The sequence below is a fragment of the Loxodonta africana genome, chromosome 23 (assembly GCF_030014295.1).
Source record: "Loxodonta africana isolate mLoxAfr1 chromosome 23, mLoxAfr1.hap2, whole genome shotgun sequence".
Classification (NCBI taxonomy): Eukaryota; Metazoa; Chordata; class Mammalia; order Proboscidea; family Elephantidae; genus Loxodonta; species Loxodonta africana.
The window spans coordinates 56,865,166-56,878,237 of record NC_087364.1 but is presented as its reverse complement, the minus strand read 5'-3'; positions in this window follow the sequence as shown (position 1 = coordinate 56,878,237).

The following is a 13,072-nucleotide window of genomic DNA, read 5'->3' as shown; positions in this document are numbered from 1 at the left end:
GGGGGTAAGTAGTTTGGACCTTATTTTGAACCTGATTTTATTGCCAAGGTGATAGATGGAAAGATAAAAGGAAATGCTATTATGCTTTAGGATAATGAATATTTGTTGCTGTTTCAATGGTGGTAAGAGTCATGTTCTAAGAAGATTCTTCTGGTGGCAGTGTTTGGGATGGATTAGTTGTTGGTGAGGCCAGAGTGGAAGAGAAAGATCTTCTAAGAGACTAATTGGGCTACGTAATGGTCAAACAAACAAACAAAAAATCAAACCCACTGCCCATCGAGTCAATTCTGACACATAGCAACCCTATAGGACAGAATAGAACTGCCTCATAGGGTTTCCAAGGAGCACCTGGTGGATTCAAACTGCTGACCTTTTGATTAGCAGCCAAACTCTTAACCACTACACCACCAGGGTTTCCTAGGTAATGGTGGAGGGAGATAAAAGCAAGGCTGAACGAATGCAGCATTATTAAGTATGAATGTGGATGACTAACTGTGGGAGCAGTCAGCAAGGAAAGAAAGAAGCATGACTTCCAGCCCTGTATGTTAGCTCAGAACAGGGAGTAATACTTATAATTATGAACTTAGGGCACAAAGAAAAGAGAGGGATGAATTTGTAGTTGTCCTTAAGAAAGCAATGTGGAATATAATATGTTTTAGAGAGATCAATGTCAAAATAGTTAACATAAAAACATGTGAGCACATGGCAGAGATTGCTTATAAATCTATTTTGTCTTCATTTACACACAGAAAAACTACATTTCCCAGCCTTCCTTGAAACTAAGTGAAAAGATGTAGCTGAATTACGGCCAACGGAATATGGGTGGAAATGGTGTATGCCACTTTTAAGGTCTATCCATAAAACCTTGCATTTGATTCCTGAGTTTCTCCTCCCCTTCTGTGGCAATCTTGGAGGGCACATGTTCCAAATGATGAGCTGCTATATGGAAGACTCCTGGATCCCTGAGTCACCACTTGGATGAGAGCTGTTATCCAAATGAGTCATCAACCACATTGAACTGTGACTTGAGAGAGTCACAGTAAAGACAGAAACAATTTTTTATTGTTTTAACCACTGAAATTTCATAGTATGTTACTTACAGCAGCATACCTAACCTCTTTCAAAATAACATCCATCACTTATTCAGCCATTCAGCAAGCTTTTATTGAACATTTTGTATATTAAAGACATGGGGCTATACTCTGAAAACAATATTTATTCTTAATATCTTTTTGTGGACTATCCCCATGACAGTACTGTTCTAATAGATTTTTATAAAGTAGAAAATTCATTAAAATGTTGAATTCATCTACTTCCTATTTACCTTTATCCTCCCATTTGTTTTGGGTATAGGTTATTCAATTCTGGTGTTAGTTTTTTGAACAGGAGAGTTGACAGTGTGTTTTGGTACTGCCTTTATTAAATTCCTTTTTGACAAAACTTCTACTTAACAGGTGAGAGAAACTTAAAGTAAGAAAAACTTATGTCATAATACCTTGCCAGAGATAGTTTTGGGGGTGTTGATGGATACAGTTTAGCATCTCTGTTATTTTCCCCTTTATCTGATGGCCAGCTGACTTGATGTTACTGTAACATTGCCCACATGAACTGAAGATCTGAGCAGAGTTGGAAAGCCTTGATGGCTTTGGGAATTCTAGTTCTGCAGCAAGAAGTTAAATAACTTGAAGTTTTTATTTTATTGAAATGGATTCATATCTCTTCTCTCTGTGAGATCCACTTCCACATTAAATGTAGGAGTCTGATGTGATCACTCATCCAAGAATAAATTAACTTCCAACCCTTGTTCTTTTAAATCCTCATTATTTTCACTGAACACTGAGTTATGACCAGGTACCATTCTTAGTATGGAAATTAGCGGCAGATTTGATCTCTGAAAAACAGGCTGTTGTCTGTCCTTAATTAATGCTGCTTTGTGCTTTTATTGAAATGAAGTTTTGAGTAGGTTGGAATGCGATAGCTAATATACAGTTTAAGCATTTTTCCTCAAACGAAAATAGTTTTATCTTTTTTATGATTACAGCAATTAACTAAACTAACCTGTTGCCATCGAATGGATTCTAATAGCAACTGTGTAGGACAGAGTACAAGGGCCCTTTAGGGTTTCCAAGCCTGTAATCTTTACTGAAGCAGACTGCCACATCTCTCTACCAGCGAGTGGCTGGTGGGTTTGAACTGCTAACTTTGCAGTTAGCAGGTGAGTGTGCTTAACCACGGCACCACCAGGGCTCCTGTATAACAATACTAGGCGAATATTAAATAACTTGAAGCAATATCAAAAAAGCATAAGAAAGAATAGGAAAGTATCCCCAGACCTACCAAGTAGAGGGAAGGGCTGTCAGTATTTTGGGGTATATCGTTCAAGTCTTCTCTACACACAAACACACATACACGCACACATAGGCAGTTTTACATAAATAAAACCTAACACCGAAAGTTTTTTAATTAAATTTTTACTCACAAAACTGGCATGCATGCATTTGCGTGTTATTAAACCCAGAGTTACCATATCATTTTAATGGCTTTAAGTTATTTCCTTGTGGAGGAATATCATAACTAATATGACCAGCCCACTGTTAACGGTCATTAAGGTTGCCTTCCAGTTTTTCACTGTTATAAATAGTGCCCCAATAAATTTTTATGAATATCTGTATGAATTTGCATGGGTAGTGTAAATTACTAGAGTGAAATTGCTGAGCAGAAGAAGGTAAGCACATTTAATATTTTCAAGTTTAATAACACCGGACAGAGAGCATTTTTGTTACCGTGGTGAATATGCTGGAAAGACAGTGAAGATAGGAATCCTAAATTTAAATGTACTAAGAAAAAGAATTCATCTTTCTGTTCTACCACGAGTAAGTCAAAACCACCTGACATAGATGAGAAAATTAGCTGCTTCTAAAAGCCATTCTATGTTAAAAAAAAACTTTCTTCGTTATGGAGGAAACCCTGGTGGTGTAGTGGTTAAGAGCTACAACTGCTAACCAGAAAGGTCGGCAGTTTGAATCCACCAGGTGCTCCTTGGAAACTCTATGGGGGCAGTTCTACTCTGTCCTATGGTTGCTATGAATCGGAATCAACTCGAAGGCAATGGGTGTGTTTTGTTTTGGTTTGTTTGTATTCTTGTGTACAGCAATCCTCAGTGTATCAGAAAATTTACTTAAGTTGAATCCAAGAGGTAAATGTAGTGTGGGTGGCAAGAAGAAGTGTTTTGTTGGAACAGAGTGATGCCACAGCCCATTTGGGGTGCGGTCAACTCCCCTCTCGCTCAGAGCCAGTCCGCGACATCAGTTCCGTTGTGGTGTGTTGCGAAAGTCACCCAAGAGGGCCTCATGATTTCCCTCTGAATGCTTCAAAACTGTTTTATTCTCACTCTCCTGCTGAAGAAAACTGTAGCATTTGATATATCTGTTCCTTCATCTTTTTTTTCTGCCTCATATTAGATAAAAACAAACAAACAACAACGACAACAAGAACAGTTGCTGCGCCCTCAGTTCTAAGTCATGGCAACCTCATATGTGCCAGAGCAGAACTGTGCTCCGTAGGGTTTTTGGCTGATTTTTTGGAAGCACCTTCTTCCAAGGTGCCTCTGGGTGTCCTCCAACCTCCAACCTTTCTGTTAGCAGCGAGCGCATTGTCTGGTTGTACAGCTCAAGAATTCCTCACACTGGATAAGCACCCTGAAAAGGCAAGTTGGAAGAATTTGGAATTTAGCGCTGATAAACATGGGCTTTGGAGCCTACGTTAGTGAGGCAAATGCTGATGTACGCTCTGGTAACAACCACCGCAACAAACAAAATCTCTGGAATCTGAGTGGCTTCACACAACAGAGCTTGTTTCTGGGTCTCAGAAAGTCTGGTGGGGGTCTCATGACTCCTGTTGGCAACTCTTCCCCATGTGGTGTCTCATGGATTTAGGTTCTTTCTGTCCTGAGACTCTGCCATCTCAACTCATGGCTTCCAGTGTTGCCACCCTTAAATGCCTCAGCTCAGAGGTGACACACACCATTTCTGCCCATTGCTCACGGCCTGTTGGTCACCTGACTCCATCCTAACAGCACCGAGGGGGAAATGTAGGGCAGCTCACAGAATACATATTTTTATTATTAAAGTAATGAAAATATTTTATTGTGTTTTCACCTTGGACTTATATAGATGATTTTTTAAAGGAGCACAGTACCCTCAGATGGTATTGCTTATTTTATGAGCCAATCTGTTACTTACCTAAAAGATGTCCTCATGGAATAGTTTTGGTTCAAGGTTTAAAGAGTATCCCAGGGCAATAATAGTCTTGAGGAATACTTCAGTCTCAACTGGTCCGGTAAGTCTGCCCGTTTTAAAAATTCAAGTTCTGTTCCACATTTTGCTCCCATTCAATCAGGATCCATCTATCGTGTTCCTGATCAGAATGGCTGGTATGGATAGCAAGGCACCACCTAGTTCTTCTGGTCCTCAGGGTAGATGAGGTTTTGTTTCACGTGGACTAGTTTCTTCTCTGAGTTTTTGGTTTCCTTCTTTCTCTTTTACTCTAGATGCACAGAGACCAATAGTTGTACCTTAGATGACCTCTCATGTCTTTTAAGACCCCAGATGCTACTTACCAAACTAGGCTATAGAACATAAACTTTACACACTGTGTTATGCCAATTCACTGAGTTGTCCCATGAGACTATGGTCCTAAGCCTTCAGACCCTGCAAACCAATTCTGTGAGGTGTTTGGTTCAGTTTTGGAAATATCTGTGTTTGTGCCCCCTATAATCACAGAATATTTGATGAGCACTATTTCTCAAGTGCAATGGTTAAAGTGCTCGGCTGCTAACCGAGAGGTCCGCAGTTCAAACCTACCAGTTCCTCCATGGGAGAAAGATGTGACAGTCTGCTTCTGTAAAGATTGCAGAAACCCTATGGGGCAGGCCTACTTTGTCCTATAGGGTTCCTGTGAGTTGGAATTAACTCGATGGCAATAGGTTACTGCCAGGCACAGACGGATTTGCTATCAATTCGTAGTCCTACTTCTTACTAGTGTGTGAACTTGGGTGAGTTTATTAGTGTTTCTATCCCTTGGTTTCTTCACTTGTAAAATGGAGGTCACAATATCTCTTTCACAAGGTGTCGGATAAGATAATATGTATACAGGCACATAGCATGTTTTCAATAAAAGATGTAATACATACTATTAGTAGCAGTCCCTGGGTCGTGCAAACTTTTAATCATTGGGCTACTAATTGAAAAGCTGGCGGTTGGAACCCACCCAGATGTGCCTCAGAGTAAAATCCTGGTGATCTACTTCCAAAAGGTCACAGCCATGAAAACCCTATGGAGTTCTATTCTGAGGCGCATGGGGTCACCATGAGTCGGAATTGACTCTGTGGCAACTGGTGATATTAGTGGTAGCTGCCCTGGGAAATGAATATAATTACAACCAACCAACCAGGGTTTGAATTGGTGCAAAGAAGGTGTGCTAGGAGTTTAGAGAAGAGAGGGCTCACTTCCCATGAAGTGACAAAAGAAGGCTTCTTGGAGGAAGGAGCATTTGATTTGGGTTCTGAAAAATTTGCTCCTTCCCCTCTAAGTCCCTGGAGAAAAAGCAGCCTTACAAAGACTGGAGCATCAGGGGGAAGGCAATTAGTGCTAAGGAGATTTCAGTGTGTCCTGATCTGAATGAAAAATGATGAATGAGCAAGTGACAAGCTGGTATTAGTTGCGAGTCAGTAGTCTGTGCTTTATAAATAAAAGACCTCGGTCCTGTTTACATTATTTTTGGGGTGTGCTGTTAGGCTGAGTGGGAACTGTGTCCCTCTGAGTAAGGACCACGCCAAGGTTTGACCTCTGGGATCCTGAGTTGGAGAATGAAGTAGCACTCTGTCATAGTTTCTTAGTGCTGCTGTAACACAAATATTAGTAAAAAAAAAAAAAAATTTTTTTTTTTTTTTTTTAGTAGGTGGTTTTAAAAGGACAAACATTTATTTCCTCATAATTCAGGAGGCTAGAAGTCTGAATTTAGGGCGCTGACAGTAGGGAGAGGTCCTCACTTGTCTATTTCAGCTTCTGTTGTTCTTGCGTGCTACTGAGTTGATTTTTGACTCTTAGCGAGTCAAAAACGTGACAGAGTAGAACTGTTTATTAAGGTTTTCTAGGCTACAATCTTTACAGAAGTAGATCGCCATGTCTTTCTTCAGTGGAACTACTGGGTGGGTTGGAACCATCACACTTTTGGTTAGCAGCTGAGCGTTTAACTGTTGCACCACAAGGGCTTCTTATTAGCTGGAAATTCTTGGAGTTTCTGGGTTTGTAGACTGGTCTGTCTCCGTTGTCTTCAGATAGTGTCTTTCTTCCCTCTTTGTCTGCTTGCTTGTCTCTGTGTCTGTGCTGCTCCTTATAACTCAGCAGTGATTAGAAGCCTAATGCAGGAGATTGGATTATTGGCAGGACTGTGGAGAGTGAAACACATTCAAAGCATCATGGTTGGCCACCATTGGCCACCATCTTTGAGGGGGCAAGGCTGCCCTTTTCATGTTGTTGTTAGGGGCCATCTAGTCGGTTCCTACTCATTAGCGACCCTGTGTTCAACAGAACAAAACACTGCCAGTCCTGTGCCATCCTCACAATCCTTGCTATGCTTGAGCCTGTTGTTGAAACCACTGTGTCAATCCATCTTGTTGAGGGTCTTTCTCTTTTTGTTTCATACTCAGGTCAAAATCCCATGTGCAAGAAATTTGGTTGCTATGCAGTATGGATGCTGCCCTTGTTTCCATCCACTACGAATGAACCATTTAGAACTGGTTTGAAGGCCTGGTTCGAAGCCCTGGTTCGAACTACCTACCTTTTGGTTAGCAGCTGAGCACTTAACCACTGCACCACCAGGGCTCCTTGACTCATTGCATCAGTGCATGAAAACCATTCTGTGATCATTGCAGCCTACGATGGGTTAAAACGTTGTGACACAGTGCTGTGGCTTTCAGTAGGCATGAGCTTAGCCTAGCCCCAGGATTTAGTCCTTCCTTTGCTTCACTTGTCACGGTGTTAACAACATCCCTGGGTGAGTGACCTGGGGTTAAGGATTAAGTTTGAAAACCATCTTGGTATTTTTCTGCTTGCATTGGTTGGACTTAGGCTGCGATTTCTTTAAATATTTAATTTTATTTGGTTTGCTGCAGGGTAAAGTCTAGAAGAACTCCGAATGGTCTTTTGTTTTTCAGAGTTCACCTGCAATTCTTGTTATTTGAAAGTGAAAGGATCCTGCCTGCATATACAAAGTTATTTCAAGAATTTTACTATAATATGCCCTACCTCAAGTGTTTTGAATTATATTACCTATAGAACTAATCCATCAAGAGCTTTGTACAAGCTCTTTATAGGTCTGGTAAGTGTGTCCAAGTGGTATTCTAAGCCTTCCCTTTATTTATAAAGTTCTTTTTTTTTTTTGCTTTGTACCTCCTGAAAAAATAACAAATAAGAAACTCCTTTTCTCAGAGCAGCTGGGGCAAAAATTTACAAAGAGGGATGAAAGCCCCGACAGAGATCTTTCCTTCAAACACATTTCTGTAGAGCCTAGAAAAAGACTGTTTGCTCAGACCACGGGATTCAGTATTCCTTGTCATTAATACCAAACAGAAGGTTTTTAGAGTTGGGCCGTTTGCCCGTCTTTGAAACATTTCTCTTCATTAAACAACCCTAAAAATGTTTAACCGAACCTGAATAGTAAGCAGATGCCCCCTCCCTTTCCCTTTTTGATTTGGGTCTTCAGAGTAGGCGAATAATAACTCGTCCTGCTTCCAAAAGCGGTTGTCTCAGAGTAAATTAATCTGGCGAAACCACGCTAGGAGCACATTCTCTCTCTTTTTCTGTCCCTGAGGATTGTTGGGTGTTTCAGTGAGTTTTTTGAGGGACCTCCAACTGATACTGAAGGTATCTTTTTGCTGGAGCAATCTTGGGGAATCTTTCTGGGTGTCCAAGAAAGATGGAAGGAATTAAAGATCATTTGTGCATTTTTAGCCACTAGGGGTCCCACTTCAATTTTCTTTTCTTCACACCTACGTTGTCATCTTCCTTTAGAAAAGAACTCTCAGCTTGTGTGCAGCTAGTCTCTGGAGGGTTCTAAAGGAATATGAGAGCTGTCTTCACATATTGGAAAATCTGTCAAGTGGAGAGTGGATTTAGCATATTCGGTATACAGCTGTGAGTGACAGTACTAGGATGGTTCAGTAAAGAATGTCAGAAGGCAAACCTTCTTCCCAGTGTGCATTCTTCACATCTGTGGAACCCTAATAGGTGCTGGGGTTGGGGTGTGGAAGGTTTCAGAGTTAAGTAATTTGGGAAATGCTGTGTTAATGCTGTTAAACAGATTTCTTTACCAAAGTTAATGAGTGTTGTATCTAATTAGAGCATGTAGTATGTTGTGTTTCTCACACTTACTTGGCAGTGGCGTATTTTTCATGAAGCACACTAAAGGACAAATGTTCCTCAGAAAGTTGCCTAACGTGACAATACATTTTACAATTGTAAGTTAGAAGCCTTAGAGGTGAATTTTAGCTGTCATTAAAAGCTCTGGGACCTTGAACACAAATATAAACACCTTGGATTCAGTTTCTTTATTTGTAAAACAGAAAGTAGAGCCAAATATTTCCTAGGTCCCTGTTATTGTTGTTGTTGTGTGCCACGGAGTTGATTTGAGACTCATAGTGACCCCATTTGACAGAATAAAAGTGCCCCATAGGGTTTTCTAGGTTGTAATCCTTATGGAAGCAGATTGCTAGGTCTTTCTCCTACGGAGCCCCTGGGTAGGTTTGAACCGCCAGCTTTTTGGTTAGCAGCCAAGCCCTTAACTCTTGCACCACCAGGGCTCTAAATTACTATGTGTGGCATCAGGATGTAGTAAGCCTCCCATCTGTGGAGGTGTTAACGTCTGATCTGGACCCCAGCTGATGGGCCTATCGCACAGGCCATTCAAGCATCCGCAGGTGGTTGAACCAGGTGGCTTCTGAGGTTTCTTTCCGTCCTATGGCCTGTGATATTATGGTTTTTAAAAATCTGAACTGCAGATGCAAGAAGGTCAGGGAAAGTGAAACACATTTTCCTCTTTGATGAAAGAAGCACAATGACTCTTCAGCTGCCTGGGGACCTTTAGTACTGGGAAACAGTGACTTACTATGATGGTTAAGATTGTGTCTCCACTTGGCTGGACCATGATTCTCAGTGTTTTGGCAGTTGTATAATGTTGTGATCACTTCCCTGTTGAACTTTGGTATGTGATCACCCCTGTGAAGGAATCTACTGAGTGTTACTGGTGGGGACAGGACCTGTGGTGGCTCACTGCCCCCTCAGCCTTCATCTCCCTGCTATCTGTGGCCTACTTCCTTCCTGATTGCCTTGCCAAGGCTTTTGGCTTGTTTTGGATCCAGCAGCTATCTCTTGTCATCTGACCTCTGGTTCTTGGGACTTCAGCTAGCAGCTTACCTGTCGATTGTTGGATTATTGGATCTTCACAGCCTGTGGGCAAGAGTCTTGCTCCCCAATCTCCCAATCTTGGGTTCACCAGCCCCTGCAGCTACGTGAATTAGCAGGAACCTTGCAGTCTTGCCTGCTGCAGGGAGCCCTGCTCTCTGACCTGCTGATCTTGAGTTCACCAGCTTCTCTGGCTGCGTGAATTGGCCTCTATCCTGATCCACAGACTTGGGACATTCCAGCCTCTAATTGTATGAGCTGTTTCCTTGATATAAATCTTTCTATATATATTTATATGCTTTACTGGTTTTCTTCTCTAGAGAACCCAGCCTAAGACACTTACTTTTGAGGCCCCAGTGAGCTAATGCATCTCCAGAATTATATCATATTATGTGCAGTGTGTGAGGGAGCTGGTTTATATGGCATCGAGACAGCTGATTGTGCAAATCTTTTCCTAACTCCACTTGGTTCAGTGGCATTATGTTGGTACTTGAAGTTAGCCATGGTGGGAGCACTTAAACCATGAAAATTGGCAAATGCTACAAATTGGGACTTTTTTTTTCCACCAGAGACCGTGATTGTTATACATTTACGAGCATACCACTTCAAGAACCTTACCAAAAGATTATATTTCAGATGTCTCTTCTGAAGTTGTACATGGCATTGTCGATATTACTATTATGTTACCTGCAAAATAAAGTTAATAGTAGTGTTTAGTCATAGGACTTAAATAATGGGAACTTCTTTTTTTTTTTTTTTTAAAGTACATAAAAAGTACATAGCAAGCATCAATTAGGTGCCAGCTGGCAATATATTAAGGCTGGTCATGTTTCACAGAGTTGTATAGAGAACAATTCTTACTCATTATTTTTTGGAACTGATTTTCAATCCAATACACCTTAGATTACTATTCACTGACCATTGTAAAACCAAGAATTTTGTTCCTTCAACTGAAGTATCTCATAGTGCTCTGAAATGTCTCTTTTATAGCCAGTATGTGAGGGAACAAGCCCAGGACAACACATGGTTAGTTTCCAGTTGGAAACAATGAGACTACAAGACTAATATTTGTTGAACTGGCTGCATTAACTTATAGTCATGTGCAGTAAATATTATGGCTTAAGACCATAATATTTGCTAAGGTTTGACAGCATGGAAAACAATTAGCCAATTAATCATTCTCTCTTTATGCTTTAGGTAGGCAAGGTTTGTGTATCCACCACAGGCTATGGGTGACACTCCAAAGATGTTGGAGCTGAAGTTGAAAAACTTGTTGATTGTTATGGGACCAAGTGTCTCGTGAATGAGGATCCATGTGATAATTTCCCAGAATTTAGTCCCAGGAAAATATTGTCTTTTCAAGTATGCTTTCTTCCTGCTCTTTCTGTTTCCTTCCTTCCCTCCCCCCTCTTTTTCTCTTTATAATGAAATTAATACCATTAGATGTTTCTCCATGTTTTTGTCTTCCACAAAGCTCAAAACTAACTCAATTACTCAGAAAGTAAGTCATTTAGCCCTGACTCCTAGTTCCCTTTCTCTCTCATCTTTCTAATGATTAATAATTATTATCTTATTTCTATTTCACCTATTTTGTTTCATATACAGCTCAATATCATATAGTCCTTCAAATTCTTTTCAGAAATAGCAGAATTTACACGATACATACATTTTCAAAAATGTAGGTCAAAAGTTATCATAATAGATGAAAATGTACATCTCACAAGTATTTTTCTGGAAGTCTTATGCTTTAGATTTCATAGTAGAGAATTAGGCTCATTTATAAGAAAACAATGTGTATGGAAATACTAAACACCATTTAAAATGAGGGTTGTCATCTGGTTAGTGTTTTCATAGCATGTAGAACTTTCCTAGGAAAACCCAAACCCAATGCCATCAAGTTGATCCTGACTTATAGGGTTTTTCTAAAATAAACACTTCCTCTTTGCCTGTCTCTTCATCCCCCAAGATAAACAGAAATAATTACATAATTGTACGTAAATTCTTCAAGTTCAGAGACCTGTTACATTCAAGACAGAGGCAGAGGTTGTGTAGAGGGGCACATGGAGAGTCAAGAGACAGTTGCTGTCTGTATAAAGCAGGCAGGGGCTAGATCAATGGCTGCAGCTGAAGCAGTGGTCCCGTGAGGATTGATCGATAGGATGAGCCTGGTCAAAGCTTTCTTGCCAGAGAATAAATCAAGCTGGGTGGAGAGCTCTAGCAGGTGCTCTAGAACACTTGTTATCAAACTTTGCTGCACATTGGAATCACCTGGGAAACTTTAAAACACTGACTCCTGGGTAAATGGAGAGAAGGAATAGAAAATCAGTATGAACCAGCTTTTCTTTGGGTAGAGGGCTTTCTCTGCAGCAGAGTTATGGTACCACTAGACTCTGGAGGACGTGGGGCTGCCTTCCAAAGGGCTAAGAAGTGGAGGGAAGCTGGGATTTTTTTCCTTTAGAAAGACACTATTGTTATGATTTGAATTGTGTCCCCCCAAAAGGTACGTTGAAGTCCTAACCCCCGGTACCTGTGAATGTGACCTTGTTTAGACGTACAGTCTCTTAAGCTCTTATCAGTTAACATGAGGTCATAGTAGAGTAAGGTGAGTCCTAATCCACTTTGAGTGGTGTCTTTATAAAAGAGAAGAAGAGACACAGAGAGATAGAGGATGGATGGCTATGTGAAGATGCATCTACAGGCCTAGGAATGCCTGGGGCTATCACAAGCTAGAAGAGAAAATAATCTTCTCCTAGCAACTTTGAAGGAAGCATGACCTGGCTGACACATTTCCATGGACTTCTAGCCTCGAGAACTGTGACACAATAAATTTCTTATCAGCTTTCCAATTTGTGGTATTTTATTTTATTTTTTATGGAAGCTCTAGGAAACTAATACAACTGGTGACTAGTCTACTGTCATGGATTGAATTGTGTCCCCCCAAAATATGTGTTGACTTGGTTAGGCCATGATTCCAAGTACTGTGTGGTTGTCCTCCATTTTTGTGATTTTCCTATGTGTTATAATCTCTGCCTGAGGTTAAAGAGGATTAGGGTGAGATGTAACACCCTTGCTCAGGCCACATCCTTTATCCAATGTAAAGAGAGTTTCCCTGGGGTGTGGCCTGCACCACCTTTTATCTTATAAGGTGAAGAGAGTGAAGGACCTTATACCACCAAAAAAGCAGTGCCAGGAGCAGAATGTGTCCTTTGGACCCGGGGTTCCTGCCCAAAGAAGCTCCTAGTCCAGGGAAAGATTGACGACAAGGACCTCTCTCCAGAGCCCACAGAGAGAGGAAGCCTTCCCCTGGAGCTGACATCTTGAATTTGGGCTTCTAGCATACTAGACTGTGAGAAAATAAATTTCTCTTTGTTAAAGCCATCCATTTGTGGTATTTCTGTTATAGCAGCACTAGATGACTAAGACATCTACTTAATGTATCTGCTCTAGGTAACTGTTCAATTTTAGTTGGAACAATTGTGACCCCTTTATTGTGTTAACCTTTGCCTTATCCTTCAGTGACAGATATTGTGCTTACAGAATAAATCAATTGCTTTAAGTATTTCAAATGGACATTTTGACAAAGAACAGATATTACATGCTTGTGGTTAAGC